We start from the raw sequence: 13,341 nt of genomic DNA, 5'->3' as shown, positions 1-13,341 counted from the left end.
AGGGGAGGGTTGGGGGGGTTCTCCTTGTCCAAGGGATTCTACCACCACTAACGGAGTAGGTTTGACCTCCGGCGCAGTGTCTTCCACGGACCATCGGCCAGCGCCCGCCACCTCCAGGTGGGACCCAGCGTTTCCCCTTTTGCCTTAGCCATGACACGACACATAACAGTACTCTCGCTTAATGTGCGGGGGCTCAACAGTCCGAACAAACGCAAAGCCATACTGTCCTTCCTCGAGCGTTCCAAAGCGGACATCTGCCTCCTCCAAGAAACACACCTGGTCCGTAACGACCAGCACAGACTCAAAACACGCGCCTTTCCATGGCAGTTCTTCTCCTCATCCCTGAAGAAAGCAGCGGGGGTAGCAATTCTAGTAGCTAAGTCATTTGAGGGGAGGGTCCTCCAGAAGGAAGCTGAGATTAAAGGGCGACTCCTGCTTTACAGCTTCCAGATTGCAGGTCATACTCTACTCGTGGGTTCGGTCTACGCCCCGAATGAAGGGCAGGAACGGTTCTTGCACACAGCATTGGAGGCCTCGACATCCACCACACACGCGCAATTACTTCTGGGGGGGGACCTCAACATTGTATTTCATAACACAGCTGACCGCTCAGGCCAGAGATCCGGGCAAGTAGGGGCACTCACTGCTGCAGGACACGCACACATAGCGGACTTGGGCCTCCTAGACCTATGGAGACATACCCATCCCCAGTCGACGGCCTACACATATTATTCGGCGGCGCGTAAGACCTACGCGAGGCTGGACTATTTTTTATGCTCCTCTCAACTAGCGCTGCAGGTCAAAGCAGTGGAGATAATGCCAGCCGCGCTATCAGATCACTCCCCAGTGGTGGCGACATTTCGAATGGGGGCTACGCCAGCTCCGCAACGACACTGGCGGCTGCGGGATGGCCTTTTGCAGCTGCCTGATACCCAAATGCGGCTCAAGACCGCGATTGACCACTATTTGGAACACAACGCCAACGACGACACCACCAAAGCCACTCAGTGGGCGGCCCTCAAAGCGGTCCTGCGCGGTGAACTTATCTCCATTGCCACCGCCAACAACAAAGAAAGGGCTCTAAAACGTGCTGAGCTCACCCAACGGGTGGCGGAACTGGAACAGATGCACCAGCGCACGGGAGCGGCGAGGGCATGGCGCCAATTATGCGCAGAGCGGAAAATGTTGGCCGCTCTAGACCAGGATGTAGCGGAATATGCCGCTATGCGCCTGAAGCACGCCTATTACACCGGAGGCGACCGTTGCGGGAAGCTTCTGGCGAGCAGACTGCGGGCGCAAACCCAACGGCAACAGGTGCGCTCCCTCCAATCTGCTAGTGGCAGCCAGATCACAAAGGACGCGGCAATCGCAGCGGCCTTCGGCAATTTTTACGCGGCACTATACGATGCGGACCACTTGGACCCTACCGCCGGGCCGACTTATTTACGGAGCGCGGAACTCCCCGCCCTCAATCAAGCCCAAGCGGACTTTCTGGAACGGCCCATAGGCCTGGAGGAAGTCATCTCTGCCATTGCCCGCCTCAAAGTGGGGAAATCCCCAGGCCCTGACGGCTTTACTGCTGCCTTCTATAAGACCTTTTGTCAGCAGCTTGCCCCACTTTTGCGCGACCTGTTTAACACCTTCGACACGCCTGGTGCCATACACCCGGACCTGCTAGAGGCCTCAATCTCTGTAATTCCCAAACCGCGCCGCGACCCAACGGCTTGCGGCTCGTACAGGCCCATTTCGCTGCTGAATGTAGACTTGAAACTCTACACCGGAATACTAGCGGGCCGCATTGCACCATACATGCAGCAGTTGATTGACCCAGACCAGGCAGGCTTTATCCCACAGAGGCAGACCAGCGACAACACCAAGCGAGTGCTGCACCTCATTGAGGCCGGGTCGCGCACAAAACCGGACTGCATGCTCCTCACCATCGATGCGGAGAAAGCATTCGACAGGGTGCATTGGCCCTACCTCGACCAGGTTCTTCGCCACTTCGGGTTTGGGGAGAAACTCCGCCACCGCATCTTCAATTGTTATCGCCGGCCCAACGCCACCGTGAGGGTGAACGGCCATACTTCCCCGAGATTCGATATTGGCAGAGGCACGCGCCAGGGCTGTCCACTATCGCCGCTCCTATTCGCACTGTACATGGAACCGATGGCCCAGAGAGTGCGACAACACACGCTCATCTCCGGCATAAAATTTGGTGCTGACACGCACAAAATTAGCCTGTACGCTGACGACATTTTGCTGTCACTCACCGACCCGATGCAATCCCTGCGCGCTCTCTTTGTGGAGCTCCATACCTTTGCCCTGGCCTCGGGTTTTAAGATCAATGAAGCTAAGTCTGAAGCCCTGAACATCTCCCTGCGCCCGGAAGTGGTGGCCGAGATTAAGTCCGAATTCAAGATACTGTGGTCAGATGCGGCCGTCCCGTACCTGGGTGTGCGCTTGGCTCCGACTGTGCGGGGTACTGCGCGAATCAATTATGAGGCGCTCACAGCCAAAATCCGGGAGCAGCTCCGGCGATGGAAGCCGCTTACACTCTCGTGGCTAGGCAGAATCGCCGCAGTCAAAATGACACTGCTACCTCAGATCTTATATCTATTTCAGACGCTCCCCTTGAATCCTCCGGCCGGCTGGCTGCAACAGACCCAATCGGAATTGTCGCGATTCATTTGGAACGGCCGCCGACCGCGGTTTAAGCATACCCTCGCCACTTTGCCCCCAGCGAACGGGGGGGTGGGTGTGCCCGACCTCACCCTGTACTTCCAGGCGGCGCAACTGCGCACCTTCGTGGAGTGGTTTCAACTGGAGTCCGGCAAACACTGGCTCTTCCTGGACCAGGCAGTGGCAGGCCGCACTCTTCAGGGCGTGCCTTTCCTGCCACGCCAGCATCGGCCCCCTAATCTGTACGCCTCTGAAATCACCAGCACCGCTCTGAGAGTGTGGGACAGAGTGGCCGTGACCAGGGGACTAACCACCTTTCCCTCACCTATGACCCCCATTTTCGAAAATCCTGACTTCACGCCAGGCTTGGATGCCGGAGCGTTTACGACCTGGCGATCGACGCCCTGTAGAGCGGCGGGCCACATGTTCGACCTCAATGGGATCCTCCCGTTCCAACAGGTCAAGGCGGACTACGGTGTGGCCGAATCGGAACGCCTACAGTACCTGCAGGTGCGCCACTGGGTGCTCCACCCCTCGATCCAGCCTGGTGCCCAACGACACCTCACGCATTATGAAAAATGGCTGCTGACACGCACTTCGGATAAAAAGTTGATTTCAGACCTCTATCAGCAGCTGCTCCTCACCCACACGCACACATACAACGCGGGACAGGTCAGGTGGGAAAGGGACCTGGGGCGGCAGCTCACAAGGAAAGAATGGGAGGGGGTGTACCATAGAGCCAGACATTCGGCACACCACATCGGGCTCACCGAGACACTAACTAAAGTAGCCACGTACTGGTACCATACCCCTGAGAGAATACACCAGTGGGATGCCCGAGTTAGCGATAGGTGATGGAGAGGGTGCGGGGAGCTAGGAACACTGGAACACCTGCTATGGAGCTGCAAGGCACTTCGCCCCTACTGGGACCCTATCCTGGACCTTATAGACGCACATCTAGATACACAGCTGCCGCGCTTCCCAGCATACATTATACTAGGCCTCCCGAACGCCCTCATGTACCCTCTGAAGTCCTGGAGGGGGCGGCTGATCGCACTGGCCCTGGGGGCAGCAGTCCAGAACATTGTGGCCCATTGGAGAGCAGCCCAGGCTCCGCAACAGCTGGGGTGGCTCCACCGGCTCTGGGCGATCCTGGGAATGGAGAAATTGTCCCTGGCTGCGGCAGGGAGGGGGGCGGAATTTGCAGAGCTCTGGCGACCATTCCTCGCCCTACTTACGGGGGAATTCCGTGAGGTGAGCTGCCCACGCTACCTGCGCCTGCTACGCCTTGCGGAGACGCCTCTCCCAGAACCCAAGACACGCTCCCACAAGCGTACAGGTCAGGCGAGCGCAGTACCACCAGGCCATTAGTGGAAGACAGTAACCAACCGATTATTCCCAGACATGGACAAGGAGAGGGGAGGGTAAGGGTGGGAAGGGTGGGGGGTTGTTAACAGTTTGATGGTTCTTTCATGTTGCACTAGTACTACTCAGCTTGCACCTTTGTAGCACCTCTTATGACGCGGCCGGCCCGGTTGGGTTGTAGGCGGCTTGCTGTGTTAACGAACAGTGTGGCTCGATGGCCAGGCCATGGGTGTCAGTGTGATCTCCGCCTTTGACTTCCCCGGAGTGGGGTCGGCCCACATCACAGATTGAGGTGCATTTTTTTTGCCTGTGCTCAATAAAAGATTTAATACATAAAATAAACTTGACTACAAGAAATATTTTATCATCCTGAGTTCAGGCATACTAAACATGACTCGCTACCATGCTCCTTGAGCCTGCTGGGATTATAGCGTGTAATAATTCCAGCAGCTCAGTCTGGCCTAATGGAGCAGGTAGCCTTCAATAGTGAGCTACGATTTTGGTTGTAAGTCACTACTAGGACATGCCACACACATCAGGGCTTGTCCTACCTTACACCTACAACGCACCCTGCCCGCAGGCCTACCATAGGGGTGACTAATATGTAGTCACGGGAAGGTTCGGGGGCTGGCAAGTGGGTGCACTTGCCCAGCTAGCGTGACAGTACGAGACCGCACGTGGGTTCTGCGGGCGCAGTTCCCAGACACATCTTTATGGCTGCTACGGTGGGTGGCGCAACCAGCGCTGCAGGCCCACCAGCAGTATTGGCATCTACAAGCCCCGGCACTCTCTAGTGCGCGTTACTAGGGACTAACAGTAAATCCAATGCACCAATCATGGATACCAATCGCATGTACAATTTACAGTAGGGAGCACTTGCACTGCGGCACGGGTCAGCCGTGGCGCAGTGCCCTGAGTATCGGAAAACCAGCAAAACATTGGAGGCACATCAGCAAAAAGTGGAAGGGAAACTCACGCCAAGGTGCCAGGTCTAACATGTGTCCCCTCCAGCTGAAATGTGGGGGGAACTACCCTTCCCCAGGGAGTTCCACATCACTAAGGCGGAAAAATCTGGACAGACCGTCAGCGTTGGCGTGATCGGTGCCAGGGCGGTGTTCCACCGTAAAGTCCATACTCTGTAGAGAAATGGACCACCTCAACAGTTTCGGGTTCTCACCCCTCATTTGCATCAACCATCTGAGGGGCCTGTGGTCCGTCTGAACTCGGAAGTGAGACCCAAACAAGTAGGGTCTTAGCTTCTTCAGCGCCCAGACCACAGCAAATGCTTCACGCTCTATTGCACTCCACCTACTTTCCCGTGGAAGTAACCTCCTACTTATGAAGGCTACGGGTTGGTCAAAGCCCTCCTCAGTCATCTGTGAAAGAACAGCCCCTACACCATGCTCTGAAGCGTCTGTTTGCACTATGAATTCCTTGGAGAAATCAGGAGCCAGGAGCACGGGCGCCGTGCACATGGCAGTCTTCAGGGTGTCAAAAGCCTTCTGACAGGTGTCAGTCCAAATCACATTCCTGGGCTGCTTCTTCGAAGTCAGCTCTGTCAAGGGGGTCACAATCGTGCCATACCCCTTGACAAACCTCCTGTAATACCCAGTGAGCCCCAGGAAGGCTCTCACTGCAGTCTGGGTCTTGGGGGGTTCCCAAGCCAGGATGGTTTCGATTTTGGGTTGCAAGGGTGCTACCTTGCCACTCCCAACTTGGTGTCCCAAGTACACCACTGAACCCTGCCCAATCTGGCACTTGCTTGCCTTGATTGTGAGGCCTGCTCTGCGCAGGGCCATCAACACTTCCCAGAGGTGTCGCAGGTGTTCTGGCCAGGTGCCACTGAACACCGCGATGTCATCCAGGTAGGCTGCACTGAACTCGTCCAGCCCAGCCAACACCTGGTTGACCAATCTCTGAAAGGTGGCAGGGGCATTCTTCATCCCAAATGGCATAACCCGGAACTGGAAATGCCCATCTGGGGTCGAGAATGCCGACCTCTCCTTTGCCCCATCGGTCAAGGCGATCTGCCAGTACCCAGACGTCAAATCAAACGTACTGAGGAACCGGGCAGCCCCTAGCCGATCAATGAGCTCATCAGCTCTGGGGATGGGGTGCGCGTCAGTCTTCGTGACTGAATTGAGTCCTCTGTAGTCCACACAGAACCGTAGTTTGGGTGTGGCTCCCGGCGCAGCAGCCTTTGGGACCAAGACCACGGGGCTGGACCAAGGACTGCTGGAAGACTCAACCACCCCGAGGGCAAGCATCTTGGAGACCTCCTCCTTGATGCAGGCCCGGACCCTGTCAGTCACCCTGTAAGCCTTATGCTTCACAGGTAAGCTGTCTCCAGTGTCCACATCATGGACGCACCAATCCGTGACACTCGGAACCAGGGAGAACAGGTCTGGAAACTGCCCCAGCAACTGGCGGCAGTCCTCCTGTTGTTCGGGGGTCAGGCTGGGTGAGAGGTTAACTCCATCCACTGACCCGTCCTTCTCACAGGCCACTAAGAGGTCAGGAAGAGGCTCCGACTCCTCTTCCATTCCGTCATCAGTTGCCAACAACATGCCCACTTCGGACCTTCATAAGTGGGGCTTGAGGCGGTTGATATGTAGGACCCTCAAAGGGTTCCTGGGCGTCTTCATGTCCACCAGGTATATCACAGGGCTCTTGCGCTCCACAACCTCAAATGGGCCTGTCCACTTATCTTGAAGGGCACAGGGCTCCACTGGGGCCAGGACATACACCTCTTGTCCAGGCTGAAGCTCGACCAGAGTGGCATTCTGATCATACCACCGCTTCATTTCCTCCTGGCTCGCTTCCAGATTTGCCTCGGCAAGTTGTCTGAAGCGTCTGGTCTGGTTTCTGAAGGCCAGCATGTAGCTATATACATTCTGGGGAGGTTTCCAGGGAGATTGCTCCCAGCCTTCCTTTACCAAACTCAGCGGTCCTCTCACGGGGTGACCGTACAGCAGTTCAAAGGGGCTGAACCCTAGAGACTTCTGTGGTACCTCGCGATATGCAAAGAGCAGGCATGGTAAGAGGACGTCCCACTTACGCCTCATCGGACCTTCTAGGCCCATGATCATGCCTTTCAGGGTTCGGTTGAATCTCTCAACCAACCCGTTACCTTGGGGATGGTAAGACGTGGTGAACTTATACGTTACGCCACACTCTTGCCAAAGGGACTTCATATACTTGGATATGAAATTGGTCCCCCTGTCGCTCACCACCTCTAGAGGGAATCCTACTCGTGAGAAAATTCCCATCAGTGCACGTCCCACCACGGGGGCCGTCACTGTCCTCAGAGGGATGGCTTCAGGGTACCGGGTGGCATGGTCCACTAAGACCAGGATGAACCTGTTGCCCATGGCTGTCTTGGGGTCCAGAGGCCCAACGATGTCAATACCCACTCGCTGGAATGGCGTACCGACCACAGGGAAGGGTTGGAGGGGAGCCTTCTTCTTCCCTCCGGTCTTCCCACTTGCCTGGCAAGTCGGACAAGTTCTACAATGAGCGTCTGAGCTCTTGTGCATTTGGGGCCAGTAAAAGTGGGTGACAAGCCTGTCATAGGTCTTGTCCATCCCCAAATGTCCTGCTAAAGGCACATCGTGAGCCAGACCCAGTAGGAAGGCTCTGAACTTCTGGGGTACCACCAGCACACGGGCTGACCCAGGTTCAGCAGCCTTAGGCTCTGAATACAGGAGGTCGTTCTCCCAGTACACATAATGTGTTTTGGCCTGAACACCATTGGCCTGGTCTGCAGCCTGCTGCCGCATACCCACGAGAGAAGGGCATTCTTTCTGCTCCTTGCAGAATTCCTCCCTGGAAGGTCCTCCTTCTTGCTGCCAATGGGTCAGCTCAGGCAGGTCCCCCAGTTCGGCGATCTGTTCCCCTGTAGGCTCCAGGGCATCCCCCTCAAGGTCTGCTTCCTCCTGGACCGTGGGAACTTCAGGGACCGGTTTCCCGCGCCCCCTGTGCCTTCTCCCTAAGGCCAGTTCCTGGGCCTCTCCTTCAGGCCCCAGGAACTCTTGATCACCCCTACTGGCTGCCATTGACCGGGTGGTCACGCACGCCCAGTCAGGCAGACCCACCATCCGCAGGTGAGTCGTTTTCTCCACCTTTTCCCAAGGGGAGTGCTCCAAGTCATTCCCTAGCAAACAGTCAACAGGCATGGTTTTTTTCACACAGACCTGCAGAGTACCAGAGACCCCCCCCCCACTCGAAGGGAACTTGAGCCATCGGACACTGACTCTCAGAATTATCAGCGTTGATAACCCTACAGTAGGCATGGGGTACAACCTGCTCTTGAGACACCAGGCGCTGCCTCACTGCAGTCACACTGGCTCCTGTGTCTCTAAGAGCCTCAGCTTCCTTGCCATTGATGATCACCACCTGCCCATACTTCTTAGTGTTAGAGGGCAGGTAGTTCGTAGGGATCATCTCACTGTCTCCTAGCGAGACCAGGGTCATGTGAACGGGATCTCCACCCCCCGGGACCATCATTTCTTCTCCCAAGTGAACGCTAGTCACTTGTCGGGGCGGAGCACCAGTGGGTGCGGGTTTTCCAAACAGGCGACACTTGGGGTCACTGGATATGTGCCCAGGCTCGCCACATTTGTAACAATTGAAGGGCCCCTTTGGAACAGGTTTACCTGTCCGGGCCCCATTCTGCTTCGGGGGTGGGGGAGGCTGAGAACCTTGCTGCTGGTTCCCCTGGGAACTACTTTGGGGGCCTTTTTGGAACCCTTTCTGTTTTCCCTCCTTGTCCCCCCCACTCTTCTGCTGGGGACCCTGCCCACTCTTGGCGGAGTCTCCCACGGGACCCTTGTGGACCCTGGTGCTGAGCCAGCGGTCCGCCTCCTCAGCAAGCTTCCTCGGGTTGGACAGCTTGCTATCGATCAGGTGTTGGCGTAACTCAGGAAAACAGTGATCAGACAAGTGCTCCCATGCAATCAAATCAAAGAGACCATGAAAATCATTCACTTTGCTACCCTTCACCCAACCATCCAGTGCTCTGCAAAAGTAAGTCACATACTACACATACGTATTCCCAGGCCGCTTAGTACATCCCCTAAACTTCTGTCTATACATTTCAGGGGTAAGCCCGTACCTGTTCATTAAAGCTTCTTTCATGTGGGAATAGGATCTCTGACTTTCAACGGGAAAATCTAGCAAGGTATCTCGCCCTTCGCTAAGGAACCTTCCCCACAACCCCGCTCCCCAATCCTTGTCAGGGACCCGGTGGGAGGACATGGCTACCTCGTATGCCCTAAACCACTGTCCTATGTCATCCCCCTTAAAGAACTCCTTAACTACGTCCTTCGGGATGTGCACTCTTGACTCTACCTGCACTGGCGATGTGCTGCCACCAGAGGGAGGATGATCCAAGCCTCTCTCTTTCAGGCTCATCTCCCTCATTTTCACTTCGTAATCCATTTGGTGCTTTCGCTCTTCCAGCGCCAGCTTCCTTTCGTGATTCCTCGTTTCCTTCCTGTCCGCCAGCTCCTCTGGCGACAGGCCTTTTCCAAAGCTGTGCACGCTGTCCTGCCTTTCGAGGTCAATCAGATCCCCAAGTGCATTCTGCTCCTCAGTCGCATCTTGCTCCGCGAGGGCGTCTTGATCCTCCGGGGTCTTTCTGGACTCTATCCAGGCTTTCATGGCCTTGTAGAGCTGTGACTTGTTTTTGCAACCAGCGTGCGGAACCTTGAGTTTCTTGCAAAAGAACTTCAGTTCATCCTTGGTGTATGTATCCAGCTTCGCGGCGTCCCACTCCACCTCCAACACCTCGGAGGTTGTGGATTCCGCTCCATCCAGGCTCTTTGTGCCCGGCATGGTTCTCGCACTCGGAATCTTCTTTCGGCAAAATTCAAAAAGCAAAGTCTGTGGCTAAGTAACTGGACTGTAATCACTGTGCAGTGGTCAGAAGCTCAGGTATAGATATCGCAAGTGTAAATTCGAAAATCCTCACCGCTGCGTCCAATGTAGGAAGGGGGAGTCTCTAGTTGGCGCAGTGCAACACTAGCCACAAGCAGGGACTCTCCTCTTCCTCGTCAGGGCTGAGGGTTACCTTCCAGACAACCTCTGCTTACCCTCTAGGTAGTGTGGCTTAAGCAGTCGTAGGCTAATCTTTGGGGCACATAGGGTTAAACACTTGCAATATTACACCTTCACAACCAACCCACCACACAATGAGACCAAACTGTATTCTGTAAAAATATATATCTTTATATAGATTTTAAGCAGGCTTATGAATACAGTTAACGCGCTTTCAAGTATCGGTTCCAAATTACTTAGTTCAAGTTGCCACAGTTCTTTCTAGCAATAAGCGTTCTTTAGGGCCCTCAGGCCGGTTCAACAAAGTTCTTGTGGAGCGGGCGGCTTCCAGGGGAGCTGTCCCACGTCGCGTTGCCTTCCCGGGGTCGCTGTTTGTTGCGGCTCTCAGCCGAGCAGGTCACGGGTCATCCGGGGCAGCGGTGCTCTGCGGCGGCAGGGTCCTTCCGTTGGCGTTCGCTCCGACCCTGGAGGCGGTGGCTGTGTGGTGGCGGCAAGTGGCAGTACGGTCCTCAAGTGCAGGACGTACCCAGCCAAGTGCCGGTGCAGCTGTGCGCTCACAGCTGGGCTGTCGGGCAAGATACCGACTCAGTGGACTCTCACAGGACAACTGTCCGTCTTTGCAAGTGGATTGGCTGCTCGTGGCGCAATCAACTCGAGAGCTCGGACCGGACTGGTCCTCCGTTCGCTTTGCTCTCGGGCTCCCGGTGCAGTTGCGGTCACGGTGTTCGGGCCAGCGGCGGCTGGACCTCACTTTGCTTTCGCTGTTGCTTTGGGCCCCGGTCACGGTGGTCAGGTGGATGTCGTTGCCTTGGAGGAGATTCCTCCGTCGGTACTGCAGCGATAAGCAGCACACACAGTCGCTTTCTTCAGGGTGTAGCGCCCACTGGTCCTGGGGCGCTGGTCAGGGGGCAAGTTCACCGCAAGCCCTTGGAGATCTCTTAGCAGAGTTTGGCACAAAGTCTTGTAAAGCAAAAGTCTCTCCTAGTCTTTCCTTTCTCCTCTCCTTCGGCAGCAAGGCACCAGACACAGGCAAGAGACAGCACCCTTCCTTGTCCTTCACGGTCCTTCTCGTCGGGCAGAGTTCCTTCTGTAGCCCAAACCGGATCTAACTTTCAAGGAGCAGGGCTCCTTCTTTTATAGGGCATTTCTTTTGTTCTCCCAGGCCAGGGGGGCCTTTGCATAGCCACTTTCAGTCCTTGAGTACTCCGGCGGGTGTAATCCGGCTTCTGCTTTCAGTGTGAGGGGCAGGCGCATCAGACGCCCCACAGGAGCTGCAGCCAGCATTGTGCGGACAGGGGCAGCCAGAGTACCTTGTTGATGGGGCTTCGCCCTTCCTGGGCCAGATGTCTGCTGAGTCATCAATCGCTCCCCAGGAGGGTGGAGCCAGCATTGTGGTGGCAGAGCACAGCAAGTTCCAGAGTCAAGAGTCACTCCTGCCTCCCACTAAGGTGTAATCTGGGCATTCACCACCTGCCCTCTCCCCAACCCTGTCACTCACACATCCCAGACAGTCAGATACACATACCAGCAGAGGCGGGCCGAAATGGTTAGGCAAGCAAATGCTAACTTTCTAAAAGTGGCATTTGCAAACACAGGATACTAAAATAAACTTGACTACAAGAAATATTTTATCATCCTGAGTTCAGGCATACTAAACATGACTCGCTACCATGCTCCTTGAGCCTGCTGGGATTATAGCGTGTAATAATTCCAGCAGCTCAGTCTGGCCTAATGGAGCAGGTAGCCTTCAATAGTGAGCTACGATTTTGGTTGTAAGTCACTACTAGGACATGCCACACACATCAGGGCTTGTCCTACCTTACACCTACAACGCACCCTGCCCGCAGGCCTACCATAGGGGTGACTAATATGTAGTCAAGGGAAGGTTCGGGGGCTGGCAAGTGGGTGCACTTGCCCAGCTAGCGTGACAGTACGAGACCGCACGCGGGTTCTGCGGGCGCAGTTCCCAGACACATCTTTACGGCTGCTACGGTGGGTGGCGCAACCAGCGCTGCAGGCCCACCAGCAGTATTGGCATCTACAAGCCCCGGCACTCTCTAGTGCGCGTTACTAGGGACTAACAGTAAATCCAATGCACCAATCATGGATACCAATCGCATGTACAATTTACAGTAGGGAGCACTTGCACTGCGGCACGGGTCAGCCGTGGCGCAGTGCCCTGAGTATCGGAAAACCAGCAAAACATCGGAGGCACATCAGCAAAAAGTGGAAGGGAAACTCACGCCAAGGTGCCAGGTCTAACAAACTCCGACAAAGCTGGTCTGAATGAAGACATCCCATAGATGTCACTCTAGGTCCCCAGAAACGGTGCCCCAGTTGAGGTCCGGCCTATACTGTAATGCGGAGTAGATGTTCATGTAGAAGAAGGGCAGGTTTTACCCCCTATAGATCAGCTGTGCCAGTATGATAAATACTCTCGACCACATGAAGACATATGGGATGTTTTATGATTAATAGGGTGCAGAATTTTTCTTCCCCTGGTTGGTGTCCCTTATGTACCAGTGTCGTGTACCAACACTTTATACACTACATGCAAAGCGATCCAGAGTTAAATAGACTTATCTTTCTCATTCTCAGCGCATAAGCACTAGGTATATGCGGTCATCGCTAAAATCATTTCACCACTATACATTTGTTTTGTGATCATCCATCAACATTTAGCAGGGCTTTAATAGCCAACAGTATTCTGATCCGGTGCTGCCATTGTACTTGCGATATGAGCCTGATGGAAAATTGTTGGATCCCTATAGGAAATCTTTATTATATAATAAAATGTGCCTGAAAAGTAAAAAATTCTTGTGTCAAATAATCAGGGCTACGAGCCGAATTCAAAGGGCACAGTGTAAATGTGAGCGTGAGCTCGTTCAGGGCTCGTAACTACATTTCCCGTGAACAAGTGCGAGAGCGCTTAGTGATGACGTGCTTGTCGCGACCCACGCTGGAGGTTCAAAGGTCAACACTCCATTCCGGTCGGCACCTCCCCGAGACAGCCCAGAAGGACGTCTAGAGTACCGACCGGACGGTGAGTGAAGCGCGCGGTAAGCGGATGTTGCTTCGCAGACAGGCCGCCCACTGGACTGCTGGTTTGCGTTTAGCGAGGGAACGAATCTGCTCTTGTACAAATGTAGCTGTTGCTACAATAGCCAGCGCTCGGTCCATTTAACAGACAAGAGAGAGCGAACAGAGCCGATTTCAGTAATGGGGCGTACTAGCTCAGGA

This window comes from Lissotriton vulgaris, unplaced genomic scaffold (assembly GCF_964263255.1).
Source record: "Lissotriton vulgaris unplaced genomic scaffold, aLisVul1.2 SCAFFOLD_1748, whole genome shotgun sequence".
NCBI lineage: Eukaryota > Metazoa > Chordata > Amphibia > Caudata > Salamandridae > Lissotriton > Lissotriton vulgaris.
This window is presented reverse-complemented; position numbering follows the sequence as displayed.